Raw genomic sequence first — 17,691 nt, 5'->3', positions numbered from 1 at the left:
CCACAGAGAGTTGTGCAGCAGTCTAATGGAGCCTCATCACGGCCAGTCTGTCAGTCAGTCAGGTGAATCAAGGTCTAACGGGGTTCTAATGAAGACAGCTTCACACCAAGTTGTCTTGAAACTGCCCAGCTAAAAAGCAGACACACTTATTATCCATCTTCCATACAGTGGAATACTGGCCACTGAAAGTCACTAACAAGAGCAAAGGAAGATCCAACTTTAAGACCGACAGATTTTGCTCATTCTCTCTGGAACGAACATAGCTAAGAAACAGCACGGGAGAGGAAGTACTGTTGCACTTTACAGCTGTAATTCTGTTATACACACAAGGCTGCAGGCTAAGTGCTGAAGATAACTACAGCTGCTCGGATACATACAGTAATTTGTAATACACAATGTTCCACTCTTGTTATACTGTACATCAGTACTCATGGAAGGCCTCTTGTCTAATCAAAAATACATGGATGGAATTATCATTAGTGGAATAATTCTATGTTTTGTTTGGCTTTTTCCGTGTTGCTTTTGTTGTGTATGGTGGGTTCTGCCAAGCATTAAGAAGAGATTTTATATATATGAATTACTGCAGTTTCCAAATGTTTTCCCAATCTTATTAATAATACACAACCATGACATTGCTTAATTGAATCATTAAATATGCATATTCACATTGGGATACAGCATTTCAACAGATTTATAAAACATTCCCCACTAAATGTGGAATTGGAATGATAATAATAATAATAGGAAGACAATCGAAAGACAAAACTGGAGTTGGTAAAACAAAGTTGCATCATCTACTACTCAGACCAATGGCAAAAAAAAACCGATTTATTGTTCCTCAAGCTTTAAATAACAACTTGAGTTTCTGACAGTTTCCTTCTCTGATCATTATTGTACTACTGTCAAGTTTTCCCAAAATCAACACACAGAAACCAACAGGTCAGAGTTTTGGGCTGTAACATGAGAAAGAAATATGTCTTTTGTGGTGTTTACGAAGATTTGCCCTGGTACTGTCTGAAGCCCATTCTACAGGCATCAAAAAATGCTTTTAGGCTAGTATGGGAACAGTAGATGAGAACCAGTCATCCCGACTGTCCATCCCGGCCCAGTAGCATTGCCTCAGGACAAAGCCTCTGGGTGGCCTCTAACCAGGCCTTGGCCTGCCATCTCTACAGTAAGTGCTCTGTCACTAGGCTGCCAGGGGCTACAGCATATGCCACCAAATCCCTGGTGTCTCCCCCATGGTAAACAGAGGCCCAGCTAATGGAGGCATGATTCTCTGTGTGTACGTATATATCTGTCTGTGCCTCAGACTGACCTTAAGCTGGCCCTCTACTCCTCCTCACTGCCAAATGGCTTCACGGCTGGATGACGCTGCACTGCCTGACTCACTACAAGTGGGGAAAAAAAGATGGAGAAAAAAGAGAAATGACTGAGGGTGAGAGAAACAGAGAGAGTCCTCCTAATCTCGCCTGGACCTCAGGGTTCAAAATCTTCTCCACAAGTTCAGTGCACAGCAACACAAACAGGAAGGAATGGTATTTTCAGTATGCACATGCAGAAAGTTGTAGACACCTTAATACATATATATATAAATCATACACTCACAGAAACACATGCTCACAAAAACTCACACAAAACATGCACAACTACACATACATTTTACTATGTCTGGTATTCCCTCGGCATACTGAAAAGTGAAGAGGCTGCCTATTGTAAGATGGTTAAGATTTAAATGATAATACCGGGGCTGGGATACTGCTGTAGAAGGAGCTGGTGAACTAGTTTACAAGGTTTGACAGATATTCATAGGATGCTACATGGATAATTATACTCATGGTTTAAGAAAAAAATAAACAAGATCAAAACACTGCCCTCAGTGTTATGGTCACGTGCTATAATCATTGCGGGTGTATTTTCATTGTTCAACATATAAACTCAATCTTTACACATAATGACAGGCGTCTAAGCCATCCACCTATGTGTAAACAGTCTGCAAAGACTGTGGAGTGGAAACTGCTGCACTGAGGATCTGACCTGCAAGCCTTGGCAAACAAAGCTTTCCATGTATTTATTTGTGTTGACTTTGTTTGTACTGCATGCATGCCTGCTGCCAGTCAAGCATGCCATTGCCCACGCAGTAATCTATGTACCGAAACACAATCATAGAGTGAAATAGTTTTAATAGACACTTGGTGCTTCTTTCCCTCACAATGGCCAGTGCCCCAGTGTGCGTCTGCCATTCTGTGGGCATCTAACATAATTACAGGGCTTTGTAGGTTTGTATAAGAGTATTGGGGCTAGATAAAGCCATCATTACTGTACACATACACTGTCGACACACAACCCCAGCGCTGGGTACAAAGCAATCACTACAACTGTATTATCTTTCCTGTACAAGTCTATAATTAGTTTTCCCTTTGTTACAAAGTAGGCATATGTTTCATGGAAGAATGAAAAGAAACAGATTACTTCAAACCTTAACCCTGTCCTATTTCTCGGAGATAGTTTCATAGCAGGCAAAGATAAGAGGAGAGCTACAGGGAGGGACTTTATAATGTGTCTCGGTATCAGGGAGTATAAGGGGAGTTCAGAAGCAGAGTGGAATGAGGAGCCCGGGGCTTATGTCTTCAAATCACAGCTTTCCCAAGCACTGTCTCTGCTTTATAACAGTGAAGATGTTAGAGGGACGGGAATTAGTTTTGACAGTTTACATTCATAGATGCTCTTATAGTATATGTGCATGTATGTGTGTGTTCATGACACACATCGAATAATAACATCAATAATGCCAACTTACAATATCATCTCTGGTGGCTCCTGTCCAATGTGGAGCAATTAGTTTACAATACACTTCCCCTCTCATATCTACAAGGTATTCTAGGAGTGAAGGGGTTTATGCTGGCATCCATAAAACATAAAGGGGTCACATTTAATTGCAAGGGAGGGAGGAGATGAGACAAGACTAATTATCTTTATAGCCTGACGGCAATATTTTATTTAACTTCAGCACAGGGTCCTTTGCTTTGTTGGCCAGTGTGCAGTGGACACAAGAAGATTTACTCCTTGGGGTGCAGCTGGGCAGGTTTTTGTGGCAGCTATGATTCCCAATCAACTGCCAAAATGACAACAGTAATATATAGATGTGATGTATTTATTCTGCAGTCATTCTTTCCTCATGGGATGAATAAAGAAAGGAAACTACTGTAATTCCATTCATATTTGTCATCGCTCTCATTTTCTTTCTTTCTGTATGCCGGCTGCAAAAGTAATCGCTTGGTTTATGGTTAAGGGAGTTCTAACACTACGAAAATGCCAAGGGCATGGGACAAGAAGACATTCAGTGGAAGGCTGTACGCGAGAGAAGATAGAAAAAGAAGAAGAAAAAAACACCGAAAAATAAATTGAGTGAAACACCCAAGAACAGAGAAGAGGGCGGGAGAGTGGTGCCATGGGAGCTGAGAGAGGCTAGTGCCATGCTATTGAGTGCCTGAAAGAGTACAGTCTCTGATTTCTTTCCTTTCTGCTTTTTTCCCTTTCAAAAGAGCACTTGAAAGCTTTTCTGAGGTATCGAGCAGGTGGGAGTGTATGGCGAGGCAGACTGGGGCCAAGAATGGGCAGGGCTGGGTAAAGCAGCTCCCTCTTTCTCTATCCGACGCACAGAAGTGGAGGACTCAGAGGTCCAAAGGCCCAGTGGCCCAGAGCTCCAGCCAAGCGTCTCTGAGGAGCCTTCAGCCGGGCAGAAGTGGAAATTGGAGGCGTGAGGCTGGGTATCCAGGGTGAAGGCTAACCACAAAAGCTGCCGAAAAAAGTATCCACACTTGGAAAAAGGAGAGCAATATTGATACATATTTCAAGAGATAGTACCTTGACATTTAGATTTTTTTTATATGTTCTTTTTTTTTTACCAAAACAGCAAAACATTTGACACTGGAGTTTCCAGTAGTTTTATTCTGCTGAAAACAACCAACTGTATTCATATTCTTTGTTAAATTTGGAAAGTCTCAAGCAACTGTAATCATATAACATCAGTGTTGTTCTTACACCCAAGTGTGAAGCCCCTAAAACAGTCACACATCAGACAAGAGAATTGTATATAAATCAATTATAATATTCATCACTGAGTGGACTTAATTTGAGTCATTTTGACACACTGTTTTCATTGAGACCTGCATAACACTGCTGAATTCAAGTAGACTAGAAGGCAGTATTGACTCAATCCAGATTTTTTAAAGTTTGCACTTTAATATAATTGATCAAAAAAGCAGCCAGCCTTTGAATGCTCCATCCCCTGGGAGCAGCTTCAAACAGTATCAATTATAGAAATCGGCTCGGAGGAGTGAAGTCAATTCCCTATCAATAAAGTATTCAGCGGCAATCACCAGGAGATTAGGAGAGAGATGAGCCAAGTGCAAACCCACAGGACTGCCTAAATCTACTGCATGGTGAATGCTCCAGTAAACTAAGTAGCTTCAGATGATCAAACAGGAGGTATTCCAATCAAACACTGCATGGAGCTACGGTAGCAGAAGCTGTTAATACAGTGTTAACCTCTGGAGAAATGTTTTCGAGCTTTGACTGAAATGTGAACCGAGATGTGGCACTTTTTAGTGCTAGTCTGCTCCCACTGCTATATTGTTATGCTACAACTTATTCAAAACAAATCAATCTATACGGCCTGGGAGAATAAGACAATCAAAGCGATTGGGTTGCACAACAAAGTGGAGAGAAAATGATCCTGGCCAAACAATGTGGGTGACTCTCAATAACAGCGATAACGTCAGTAGTTGAGTAATTGGTAAACTGTTTCTATATCTAATTCTAGCCTGTATACCTGTTTTTATGTCCCCATATGACGATACGATAAGACTCAAAGAGAAATATGAATTGTACAAGTAAATAAAAAAAAAATCATGAGAATTAAATCTGCCCCAATTGGACAAAAAAAATAGACTGTACATTTTTAAACACTTGCAAAACCTGCTAAAAAAAATCAGTCTTAGAAAATGTCCTCCACATCTTAGCTCAGTTTATATAAACAAATCTTTCATATGATTGACCAGAAAACATATTAAGTAATGTGAAGTTCTGTAATTTACAGATGCACCAATGTTTAATTTCAGGGCTAGTAAAGACAACAATAATTATTTGTGTAATATGATTTTTATGTTTACTTTTGTTATACAATCCCAATCTAGGAGAGCCTTTACCTTCCATAGAACAAAGAATATGTTAATATATTGTAGACCTGTCTGTAATAAGCTTAGTTTATCGTTTAATATCTACCTATTGTTTGATTACCTAGTCTCCTTGTTGACAAGCATGTATAGGCAAAGTAAAATATCATTTGCATAAGTTGACATATTCTTGGGCTAATTAAAGGTTACCTGAAGCGATTGACCTCCACAGCTCAAAAACGCTGCAAGCCCTTCGCAGTAAACTGGCTGACAGCTCTGTGGCATGAATCATCCTCTCTCTGCTGCTGGTGTGAGAAGATTCACTGACTAAGATAAAGCTGGTAGAAAAGAGGGGTTGATGAGTCTCAGCCTCAAATTCTACAAGAATTAAACTAATTTCAGATACATAAAATTTAATTCAGTACTAACATAATGGGCACTGAAAGTCTGTGCGAAACACATCAGAGGAAGAGGTGGAGTAGACATTGCTTTTCTGCCAGTTTAAGTTCTGCTTTTTCAACGGGTGTTAAAGGTGATAAATTGCTCATATTGTCTCCCTTACTGGCACATTTTTTCAAGCAAAGGGGGTGAAGCTGTGCTGTTCATTCAGTCACAATGCCTTACTTTTTAATAGTTTACCAAAAGTTTCTACAGTTTTTAAAGCTGATCCACAAATGTTTTTGTGGAGTTAGGTTAGGGTTAGTTAGTTAACTCCTTCCACCAGGATGTTAACAAAGAAGTCTTGCACAACATGATCTATTTAAACAGCTGAAGAGTATTGTGACAATGAAGGGGAACACAAGGAAACAAGGCAACTAATCTTCTGCTCAGGCTTGTTAAACAATTAAGGATAGCTGTTATCAGATTGCCTATGGTTGACTCGCACATTCAGAACATGAATACGAACCTACAAACAGATACAGATAAAAACGGAATTACGCACATGTACATGCACACATTCTCTAACATGCATATACAGTAAGTACAAACCCGCTCTTCAACAGTATCAGCGTTACACTGTATAGATCTATTGACAGAGCCATGCCATATCAATGACACCTTCAATCTTTACAGGCCCTTCTCCCTGAAAGCCTCTGTTGCGACACAATCATTACAAATTGATTGCAAAATAGCTAACAATCATGATTAAATCATTAAATTCTTGTCTACGCTTCAGAGAATGGGGAGAAAATTAACTTCCCACCAACCTCATTTTTTTCCGAACACGAAATAATGATTTTCTGCCAGTCTAATTACAAAGCCAACATCTGATCAAGCCCGCATCCAGAGGGGATTATCACATGCACCAGTATTAGACCTCATTACCAGCCTGAGTGCAGAATTATTACATCTTGTAATTGGATGGTGAGATTTATATACAGATCAGGCCGGTTTCTGTAAGATTGTAATTACAGGCTTCGTTGGTTAGCCACTTATCACTCAGCAGTGGAGTGCAGGAAATCAGCGCGTGGAAGAGCATTTCATTAATCCCTCACCCCGTTGGAGGGGGGAAAACGCTGTACCTTCCATGTCTGTTTTAGGGACAACAGCATCATTCCCACATCAAACAATTTATCACCCCCTCCTTCTCCCAAAACCTGGTCCGAGAAGCCCCCAATTTCCCAAGCTCTTTCATCAACAATCATGGGAAATTTGTCTGAATAAACAGACCATTTTTACTGTTGACTGAGCCCCATTTTCTAATTACCCAAGATAAGTGTGTAGAATTTGCCCTCAACAGAGGCATCATGAAGCACCTTGGTTCAGAATTAGCTGGCTGGGGTTAACAGGCTAAAGGCTCATTACACTGCAGCTTGGGAGGAGTGTGTACTTGTGTGTGCAGGTGTTTAAGAAACCATTTGGCTTCAAACATGTATACAGCCCAGAGACTACAGTATATTTCCCTTCTCTCTGCGGGCAAAGGCTGTTCCAGTTTCCTTTAGCTCATGTAAATTATTGAACACACTTTCTCCCCTTTTTTCTTAAGGAGGCCCTTAATTAATGGACCGGGACGCTTGTTAAACACCTCACTTTCCATGGCACAAATCTGCCAAGTGTGATTAGAGACGGCCAGCGTGCTCCAGTTCATCAGCGGAGCAAAAGAGTGAGATAGAGAGGCTTCTGCAGCCATCATCATCAGTCCTCATCACAACTCAAGCAATGGCTGCTCTACTTACAAACAGGTCACTCACGATAAACCAAAGTAAATCTGCTCTGACAATGTCAAGCTCTGACACCTTTTTACATATGGTAATAAATTGAAAACGGGGCTGAGGCAAGTCTCGAGGCAAATGGAATGAAAAATGACAGAAGGAGGAAAAACAAGAAACGTGTGTTCTAACGTGAAGCTGATGGAACACAACTCATTTGCTGTCCGCCATCCTGCAACTCAGCAACAAACGCCTTGATCCACGTGTCAGGGTGACACCGGCGGGGAAGAAAAGAAAGCATCAGCACCTCTTCACAGTTAACACCCATACAACTTACTTTCTCTCTGCATATCACTGAGCCCTCCCCTGTAACAATCAATACAGGCCTACATTTTATGAGACAAGGAGTTAACTTGTTCAATTATGCCACAGACAGCTCTATTCTTTTGTAACAAGTAATCTGGGTAGTGAAATCAATACTGACAGGCTCACGGCACGCTAGCTAATTTCATATTACCTCCAGCCAATGACAGAGCAGCTCGTAATGGAGCTGTAGTTCCACTTCATTATAAGAAAGGAGGGGGGGGGGATCAATACTAGAACGGACGCACACACGCCCACGTTAACACACACATATACGCACGCAAGCAAAAAGGTCTGATTTTCCACACATAAACCAACACAAACACATACGGGCAAAGAGGGCAACTGTGCTTCTTCAAAGCCCCCAAGGGGCTACACAGAGCTGTCTGATGCAGGGCAGATGGGGTGGGGGGCGGATGAGGGTCCAGGGTCACGACCCCCCCCCAAAATAAATTACACTTCCAATCGTCAGCAAACACACGTGCACAACCGCCCACAAATACACACCTCTCTTTTGTAAACTGTCAGGCAATCATGAGGGAAATATCCCCATTTTTATTCACTGATCTTCCTTTAAGCACACACACAAAACACACACATGCACACAATTAACACTTGACTTCTTCACAACAAGGTCACAATCAGATTCAGGGGTTGACTACTGAGAGGGAAAGGGGAAAAAAAGAGAAGAAAAAAAAGAAAAATAAGGGAGGATAACCTTCAGATGGAGGATCAAGTCTTTGACCTCTGCAGCTAATTACAAATTAAACTCCATATCTTCTTTTGTAAGAAAAAATATCTCCATTCTTTTTTCCCATTATTGTTATCACTCTGTAGGATTAGCTGGGGACTAAGGGGATGATGTTGTCTAAGCCGATGTCAACTGTACAATTACTCAACTCATCCATCCCTTTCCAAGAAAAATAAGACACTGTAGATTAAGATAAGCTGTCTTGAGAAAGAATGGGGATGTAAAGCCTTTGACAATTACTAAGTACACATGGCACAGGGTGACGATTGCTCTTGGTAAACAAACTAAATACTCATTAGACTTAACTCTGACATTCCTTTTTTCATAACTTCCTATTATGCAATTTGGATTTATTGCACTCATTAATAATCTTTACCAGGTTAGGCTACAAACACCATGACAGCAGCATCATTTAGTTTTAGTAAAAGGGCACCGGCAGAACGGACGGCTATGTGCGAACACATCTCAACTGCGTTAGGCAAGACCCAATTAAATGCATTTTAATCTAAATATCCTTCAATATGCTTTATTGTTCTCCTTTAATTTCCTTGCCACTATTCCATATGGAGCCCCAGTTATCAAGTAGACAGGCTTTATGAGCCTGACAGAGTTGTGTAACACTGGGGCTCATCAGTCCTCAGCCATTAACAGGCTGGCAATGTCTCTGCAACAGGGGGCACAGGCCTATAACTAATGCTTGGCTTTTGGTGGGAATGCATTAAGTACTTTTCACTGGAGATATCGACTATTATTATCAATTAGGTGTACACAACATTCATCACACGCTGATATGAGAGTTTGTTAATGTAAAGTTTTAATGTGTGGATCATTGTGAGGTTTTCCCTTTTGAGACCATGGGGATTATGCCAGTTGTCAGTGTGGATGTTTGATGAAGTCACTCAATTTAATGACACTTGTGTTGTTGTGGTACGGTTGCAATACCTGCCTCTTCAGAAAATGGGCATTTTCTCCACTCTGTGCTGATTTAGTCAGTGCAAAGTGGCACTGCCTGCACAGCTTTGGGATGGGGCGCTGTTTTTCCAAACGAGACCCTCTTTATCTTCGATGTGGCACATACATAGAATTAGCCTGTATCATTTTAATATTCTCGACTGCATTTTGATTTATTTCAATGATTGTCAAGATACCTGTAAATAAGGAGAGTTGTCTTCAATAGGGGCAAGGGATAAATCTATTTCATCAACTTATTTTGGTTTATTTATAATTTATATTTACATTGTATAAATGTTCTTGCTGTTTTGTACATGTTGGCCTAAAGACATTGATGGCCCTTGAATCCCCTAACCTTAAGCCTTAGTCCTTTTGCAGGAAACAAAAAAATACTATAATTCACCCATTCTCCCTCAAGATCTCATCCCTCTGTGCACAGGTGACCCATCTATCCAGGTGGACACAACTTGGCCATGATCCCTCACCACCTTCCCACCTGCAAACACTGTTAACTGGGCACACAGTCAAGTCATAAAACACCACTGCCAGGGACTGAACCTGAATCCTCGATGGTCACTTTTTTTCCCCTCTTTGGTGCCCCATTTCTCTTTTATCTTATACTAAAATCAAACCTTTGAGCTCAACACAAAAGGACATCATAGTTTACATTTAAAATGTTACTTTTCAACAACAACTTCTTTTTAATCACCTCTTTATCATGGTATATTATTAGGTATTAATTAGACAACTATTGAATAGAGTAAATGATGTGAATGCTGATGACTGAACATATTCAGTTAAGACAAATGGTACACAGAATGGATCACCCTTTACAGGACTATGCGCATGCAGGACGAACATAAAGAAACAGAGACAGGCAGAGCCGTAGCTGAGAGATTGAAGATTCCGACTCGCTCTCGCCCATTTTCACCTCCCATTATCTGATTAGCCTCCCATTTCTTCCCCATCAGTGCAGTGACCTGGATTTCGGTAGGATAGTGATGGTCAGCCAGGGCGGGGTCTGGTGAGAGGGGCCAAACCATTTGGGGGTGGCGGAACCATAAATCAGCAGCAGCAGGAGAGAAGAGTGAGGGGGATTTATAAAGATGTTGTGCTCGGCCAGCCCACTTGTGGACACTGTGATGAATTCACAAGCACATTGCCAAGGCAAACTACTTCATTATACCATGGCCCAGTGGTCATTAATCTCCCTGGGAGGCCAGCATCCTGGGGGATCGCCAGACCAGAGAATTTATTCAGGCCTGGAGGTACCCATTTCATTAGCCATTCAATCTGTTCAGTCCCCCTCTCTCTCTCTCTCCATCCCTCTCTCTGTCTCTACTTGCCATCACCATAGTTTATATTAACTAATAAATAGTACCCGATTTCTCTCTTTTTCTTCTCTGTGTGTTGTCTTCATTATAACATATTACACATTCACATCCGCCCTATTGTTAATTGCATTCAAATACTTTCTGCACTTTTCTTCAGTTGTATCTGTACTACAAAAGGTATCTTGGCTATATAACCACATGTTTATATATACAAATGTATCATACCTGATGACCACAACATACCGTGGCTTGTTTGTGTATTTGTGTATTTTTGATGGCTATTATAGTGAGGACAGGGTAGAAAAAAAAAAAAAAACAGCCGCATTTGCACTTGCACTGCAAGTTGGAGTTGAGGCAGAGGTGGTGAGGCACAGTGGAGACAGAGAAGAGATTCCCAGAGGTAAACTCACAACTGGCTACTTCGGTCCTGTAATGGTGTCATTACTGGGGGCAAGTGCAGGTGGCCCAACATGTTATGGGAGGGCCAACATCCAGTGATTACTTATTAATGCTGGGACTCCTTATTTCACACACACATAGAGAAAACAAATATGCTATCCCCTCTGTCTATTACTGTGATCAAACAGATGCACCTGGACACAGAAACACAGCTGCACAGAACACACATGCTTCAAGGTGAATCAGTGCTGCCAGTGACATTGTGAACGCTAGAGGATATCGATATTTATCTTCAAGCCGGGGCTTGCTAAACAATTCAGGTTTGCTGTAGTCGCATTATGTAAAAGTGCCAATTGGTAACACCTTGTCAGACACAAACACAAACACTTACGCATATTATTCTCCTCCGACTCACATACACACATACACTGTCTACCCATCTCTTACACACAGCCCAGGAAACATTCACAGGAAATACATCACAGTGAATTCCTCCCACGTTGGGAGGTCAGTAATACCACAATGTCGGCCAAGTATACGAGCACCCCCAGCCTGTTATCATGTGATCAGATCTTACATCTAAAAATGTAGGGACGGCTTCATCTTTCTATGTTCCCTCGCTCTTCTCCCTGAAGAGTTTAACCATATATATATATACTGTATGTGGAATAATTTCATCAACCAAGCTGTGTCCCAGTGGACCCCTTCCACTTTAAACACTTAACGGGCTAAATAAATAATGATGGCTTGCACACACTGTGTGTGTTAACGTTAACGGCACCAGCCACTAGCCCCGGGTCCCACAGCAGCAGGAGTCCTTAAAGCGAATAATTTGCTTCCGCTCAGGCCGCCACACTGTAGCCATTCGCCGAGCAGATTATGGGCCTTTAAGTATCAGCCAGGCCTGAAATGTGACTCTAGGGCTCACAGGCTGTCAGGGAGGAGGCAAGAGTCCTCAGAGAGAAACAGTCGGGGCAGGGACAGGGAGGGATAGGGACTGACAGAAGAAAAGCTACATCTATATATATGAAACTAATTATGCACAATGTAGGCAACATCCAGCATTTTGGAAATTGTAAAAAGTGTTAAGGCACTGTGTTTTGTACTAATGCTGCATACAATTTTTAATTTGCTTTGGCATCTCTAAGGTTCTCTGTCACCTGTTGTTGGTAAGATAAAATACAATAAATCGACCAAGAGTGCACAAGGTTGGATTGGCATAATTTGTGCACCAGTTCCATACAAGTTTAAACCCAAGCGTGCTGTCAAACACTCGTTTGTGGACAATCGTTTTTGGAGTTTGGCATTATCGCAGTCCCTATCTTGGTAATTTGCAGCCAGAAGTGACTATATTTTGGACAAGAGAGTATAGCTTGGGAGGATATCCTGACTATATTTTCTACGGTCGATGGTTCTATACTTTTAGGGTGTATTTTAACAGATGGCACATTTCCATAAAGCGTGACTAGTGTGGTGTGCAATGCGTACCACAACAATAGTGATCAGAATCTGTGATTAAGGCCTAGCAGGAATGGCAAGAATAACACAGTAAGAGATGACGCTAACCTGGATGACAAGTTGCAGGGTTGACTTCATCCACACTGAAGAAAGCACCTGTCACCTCTTCATCCAACCGGTTAACTGTGGCTCCTTCCTTATTAACCATTCAATCCTGAAAAAGGAAAACACACACACATGAATTTGACTTATATTACGTATAAATATTTATCCTAAATATATATATCATCCCCTCCCATACTTTTATGGTTGACTCCTACCCGCTGCTCATAACATCTGGTTTATGCATAACCCCTCACGACCCCAAACTCCATCCTCCCTCTCTCTGTGTTTTTATGACCTCACCAATCTATCTCCATTCGCAGCTTCTGTTCTACTCCACCCCTATTCTATTTCACCTCAACAGTGCCATCATTTTAGAATCATTAAACAGGGAATTAAAATGAAAAAATACATTTACCAGAGCAGAGCGAAACCAAAACAAAATCTGACTTTGTACTAGGAGCAGTGGCAGTTTCTATCCTGATCAAATGTCTCGATAAAATGATTAAGTGTGCGTGCTGTCATCCATGTCTGATAATGTGTGTTCAGAGCCCTTGTCCTGGGTTTGGAGCTTACAATGATAACCCCATTAAGATATCAGGCTTTAATTCAAACAGCTTTCCTTGCAAAAAAAAAAAATTAATCAATAACATCTTTCCCTAAACCTTTCCTCCTCTTTTTTTCTTGGTAATCTCAGCACGTTCCGGCTCAACTTTACATCCGCTATTTCACTCCAAACAACGGCATTCTCCAGTAACACCCTGGAGAAAGCAAGCAGACGCCATCAGTTGATCTATCATGCCATCTCCTCAGTGAAGAGAGGACAGAAACATCAAATCCCCCTGAAATGACATCTGAACATCAATACATGGTCCCCGCCCCTCCAATGTGACAGTAAAAGCCATATTGATTTCCACCCAGATTAAGGATACTACTGGGAGCAATTTAAACATACAAGCTGAAGTGTCCCGGCCCAATTGTGAGTGATGTCTCTCACCGTGTATAATCACGCCTACATCGTGCATTTTGGAGGAGCCAGAGTGTGGATCATGGAAATTTACAGGATTGGAAATAGTTTAGCATTAGATAGATAGATAGATAGATAGATAGATAGATAGATAGATAGATAGATAGATGTAAAGGCTTACCAAGTACAAATTCCTAGCAGGTGCGGGTGAAAGCTTCCCAGATGCAACTATATTTTCTCCATATTACTGCAAATTGAAAACCCTGAAGGTTTTTAGGCAGCTAGCCAGTCAGTGAGTGAATTGTAAAGCTGCATGTTGGCACTAATAAATTAAGATTCCCTTTTGGACATTGTAACTCAACATTTAATAGCTAAATAGGCGACCTTTTTTTTCAAAAAGAAAGGACTGAAAAAGAGGCCACTCTTCCAAGTCCAAGCTAGCTTTAACGTTTAGCCTAAGTAACGTTACTGAGGTGCAGGCTAGCTTGTTTTTTAACTAGCTTAGCTAAAAACAAGTTATTAGGTCACATAGCTAGTTATGCAGGTGAGGTAAGGCTAGCTAAGTAAGTCATATCACCACTAAAAATACAAGCTGAAATGTTTAAATACTTATGATAAATATTGCATCTTTCTTAACTAAAGTCAAACATGCTAACCTGTAGATTCGGTCCTCTTGCCTAGGAAACGTTGCGCATGCGCTCTTCATGCTCGATCCACTCCATCCACTCCATTCTACAGGCGTCACCAACTTTTTTTTTTACTTTACTCACTTTTTTTTCAGCATCTTTATTGTATACATTGTCACATACAAAGCTACAGACAGATACACAAACAATACAGAACTACAAACAAACAAGAAAAATAACTGTTAAGTCCATATGCATCATATTATATTTATTTAATAACTTAAAGGTCATATAGCTTTTTAATCCTTAACATTAGATTGACTATGAAATATTCTTTGGGATATATTTTTTATTCTCTTGGACATATTTTTATTCTTCACTTTTTTGATACTTCTTTATTTTCATACTCGCCTTTTTCTTTAACTCTTTTCACTTTATTTTGTTGTGTGAATGCACAGTCAGTGACAATAGGGGAATTCTGACTCTGATAAGGTGGTGTTATATTGTTTAAATTCACTTAATGAAGTGCAAGAATGTTGGCTTGGATTCTCACCATATTAATATATTATAAACAAGCTTGTACTGATTGTACTTAAATTCAGGAAATTTTAGACAAGAAGAAAAAAAGTGATCTTGCCTGTCTGTTATATGGCTAAAATTGTGCACTGTATTCCTTCCTGTACTATATCTTCCATTATATAAGAAGAAGAAGAATATGAAATAGAGTTTCAAGTTTGGTTTGTCAGGAACTTAATAATAAATGGATGTTAGTTGGAAGTAATACAACAAGTGTTAATAATGATAATGATGATGATGATGATAATTATATAATATTTCATATTTTCTTGCACTCACATTTTACTATTTTAATTACTACTTCCTAATGACGATGATGCCACACATCCGTCTCTCCAGCTCGTGTCTCCTTCTGCCTTTGAGGTTATTGCTAGCAACATTTCGACCATCGCTCAAGCTGACTCTCGTATTAACACTACCGACACAGATGCACACAGGCACATACAGATGTGCAAGCGAATGAATGCACGCAATACACACCCATTCAGCACATCCGAAATATACCTTCCCCCAGCTGTGCGGCAGCGCTGAGGCCATGTGTCCTGATGGCACTGATGATGCTTCATGCAGCCCTCAGTCCTCTGAAGGTTAACTCCCTGACCTCTGTGGTCTCCTGGCTGAGGGCTGCTCTGATAGATGTAAGCATGCTCACAGATACAGAGAGGCTGTCCTGTGCAACTCATCGGGGAATTAATCTTGTGATTCTTCCGCATAGATAGCTTGTAACACCTGAGAAATCTATTTCAAGGTAATATTGATCGCAGAAATTGATGCGTTGGTTTTATTTTGACCGGCAAATAAGCACTTTTATGTACTCCATATAGTAGATGTGTATTTCTGCGTATGATATTGGTGACATTTTACTTCTGATATATACAATTTCCATGTTTTGTCAATTTCTACATATTTACCTTTAGGGATATTTCTAAAGTGTAGTAGCGTATTCAAATTTTCCAGATTATTTCCCATTATAATGTACACAAAGAAGCAGCCATCATAGAAATTTTATTGCATCTAGCCTTGGCGCCATTACATTATCAATATCAAAGTGTATAACTGAAATTATCGTATGATTTAGGTGCTGATGTAACCCAAGCACATCATGTAGTTTTGAGTTATGCCTGCATGGCCTTCGCCGAGGGCTCGTCTTCTCAGTACACACTGCGTACTTGGCATCTTTGCACAATATCCCACCTGGGGAAGCCCACTTGGTGAATTAGTAAAGTGGAGGAGAAGGGAGGGCATAGGAAAATCAGTGAGAGATCGGAAACAAGGCACAACGCTAGATAACATAAATTAAGCATTGGGTTAAAAGAGAGATGAAAGACTGCAAGGGAAACTAAGAGAAACTATGTTTTTGGCCTAAACCAAACATCACATTCGGTGCCGGAGAACAATCAAAGCCTCGGCGAGACCTGAACACGGGCGCACTTGAACTTGGCTAAATGTCGCTCTTGAACATGTGATAGGTGCTGCGAAAAAACAAGCCATTAGAGCCGGTTCAGGTAAACAAAATAGGACTCCAGCGAGAACAAGCGACGCTGAAGAGTCGGGGGGTGGGTGGGCGTCTTTGAAGTGGCTCGGAGTATTCCCCTGACACTCCTGGGATATTTATTTGAATAATGTGCAGATTCACACCCGAGTGAGCAGAGAAGTGTACGGTGGGTGGGAAGATGACAGGGTTTAATTTCCAACTCTACTGAGAGGGGTAAGCGCGAGCGAGGGAGGGAGTGAGGGGAAAGAGAAACAAGGGAATTAAAGAGAGAGAGGGGGGGGGAGAGAGATAAATAAAGAGCGAGATATGAGATGAGGAAAAGGCAGATGGAGGTATATCGGATTCCCTAAAAACATTTTGACATTTTAAACCTAAGGCAGTTTGCAGGCAGTAAATAAAGGGAAGGGGATCAATAGCAGTCAGTGATAAGGGGATGAAGCAGCTAAATATGAAATACAGCCTAACAAAATGGTATGGATTTCCAATGGGGCCACGTGACAGCTGCTTTGAAATGCAAATAGTAACTTATGCACATTGTCCTTCTCAGGCCCGGCCACCTATTGATCGGCTAAAACAAATTCTATTGATCATTGAATATTTAATGGCCATAATTAAATCTCTCATGGAGGTACTTACACCCCATTTCCAGTTTTCATCGTCTTACTCAGGAGACCTGCCTTTGACTCGCTGGAGCTTCAGGACTGCTCAGTGAAGAATAGCGCACGGCTAATTGCAATAAAACTAGATATTGAGTTCTTGTTGAGAATATTGCGCAGGCTGTTTCCTGTCAACCTGCGTGTTCCTCACAGGGTAAGACGTGTCTCCTGGAAATGTAAAGTGAAAATCACCTTGTTCCCTTCTAATTGAGGCAGCCAATTATCAGCAAATGTTACGAAATGTTCCTGCCTTACGTAAGGTTTCAGAGAATCAATGTGCTGAGAATGGTGCAATTTGGATCTAAATGGTGCAGTGCTATAATTCCTTGGTGGCTGGATATAAATATATAAATATATATATATATATATATATATATATATATATATATCCTGTATATCAGTGCTTGTTAACTATTTCTGTCTGAGGTACCTGCTTTACCCGACCTCATGACCTTTATCTACACAATCCATCTTGTACCAACTTTGAATCAATTTAAAATGCAACCACTATTAACACAATTAAATAATATAATTGGTGGATATGACATTTGTTTCATATATGAAATGGGATCTTAGTGAACTCTCAGTGTTGGAACTTTTTTCACTATAAGTTCAGTCAAGTTTGCATTTTGTTTGCGCTTCACTGTGGCTGCCCACTGCTCCACAGGGTGATCGTGTGTCATCAA

At 40.8% G+C, this 17,691-nt stretch overlaps 1 long non-coding RNA gene across 5 annotated transcripts in view; it reads right to left on the bottom strand.

Annotated features, from left to right (window-relative positions):
* The window catches only part of LOC115580846 (uncharacterized), a 153,000-nt gene extending 138,645 nt beyond the window's left edge, over positions 1 to 14,355 (bottom strand). For 4 of the 5 annotated variants that reach the window (XR_003983943.1, XR_003983941.1, XR_003983942.1 and 1 more), the window contains exons 1-3: positions 14,309 to 14,355; positions 12,692 to 12,797; positions 1,319 to 1,391 (exon numbers count right to left, since the gene is read on the bottom strand). This is a non-coding gene — a long non-coding RNA (uncharacterized LOC115580846). Of the gene's footprint in view, positions 1 to 1,318; positions 1,392 to 12,691; positions 12,798 to 13,833; positions 13,900 to 14,308 lie in introns of all 5 variants that reach the window. The other variant, XR_003983940.1, reaches the window with a different exon arrangement.
* Positions 14,356 to 17,691: the final 3,336 nt, after the last annotated feature.

This window comes from Sparus aurata, chromosome 4, assembly GCF_900880675.1.
Source record: "Sparus aurata chromosome 4, fSpaAur1.1, whole genome shotgun sequence".
NCBI lineage: Eukaryota > Metazoa > Chordata > Actinopteri > Spariformes > Sparidae > Sparus > Sparus aurata.
Note: the sequence above shows the minus strand (reverse complement) of the source record. Positions and strands in the feature narration are given on the sequence as shown.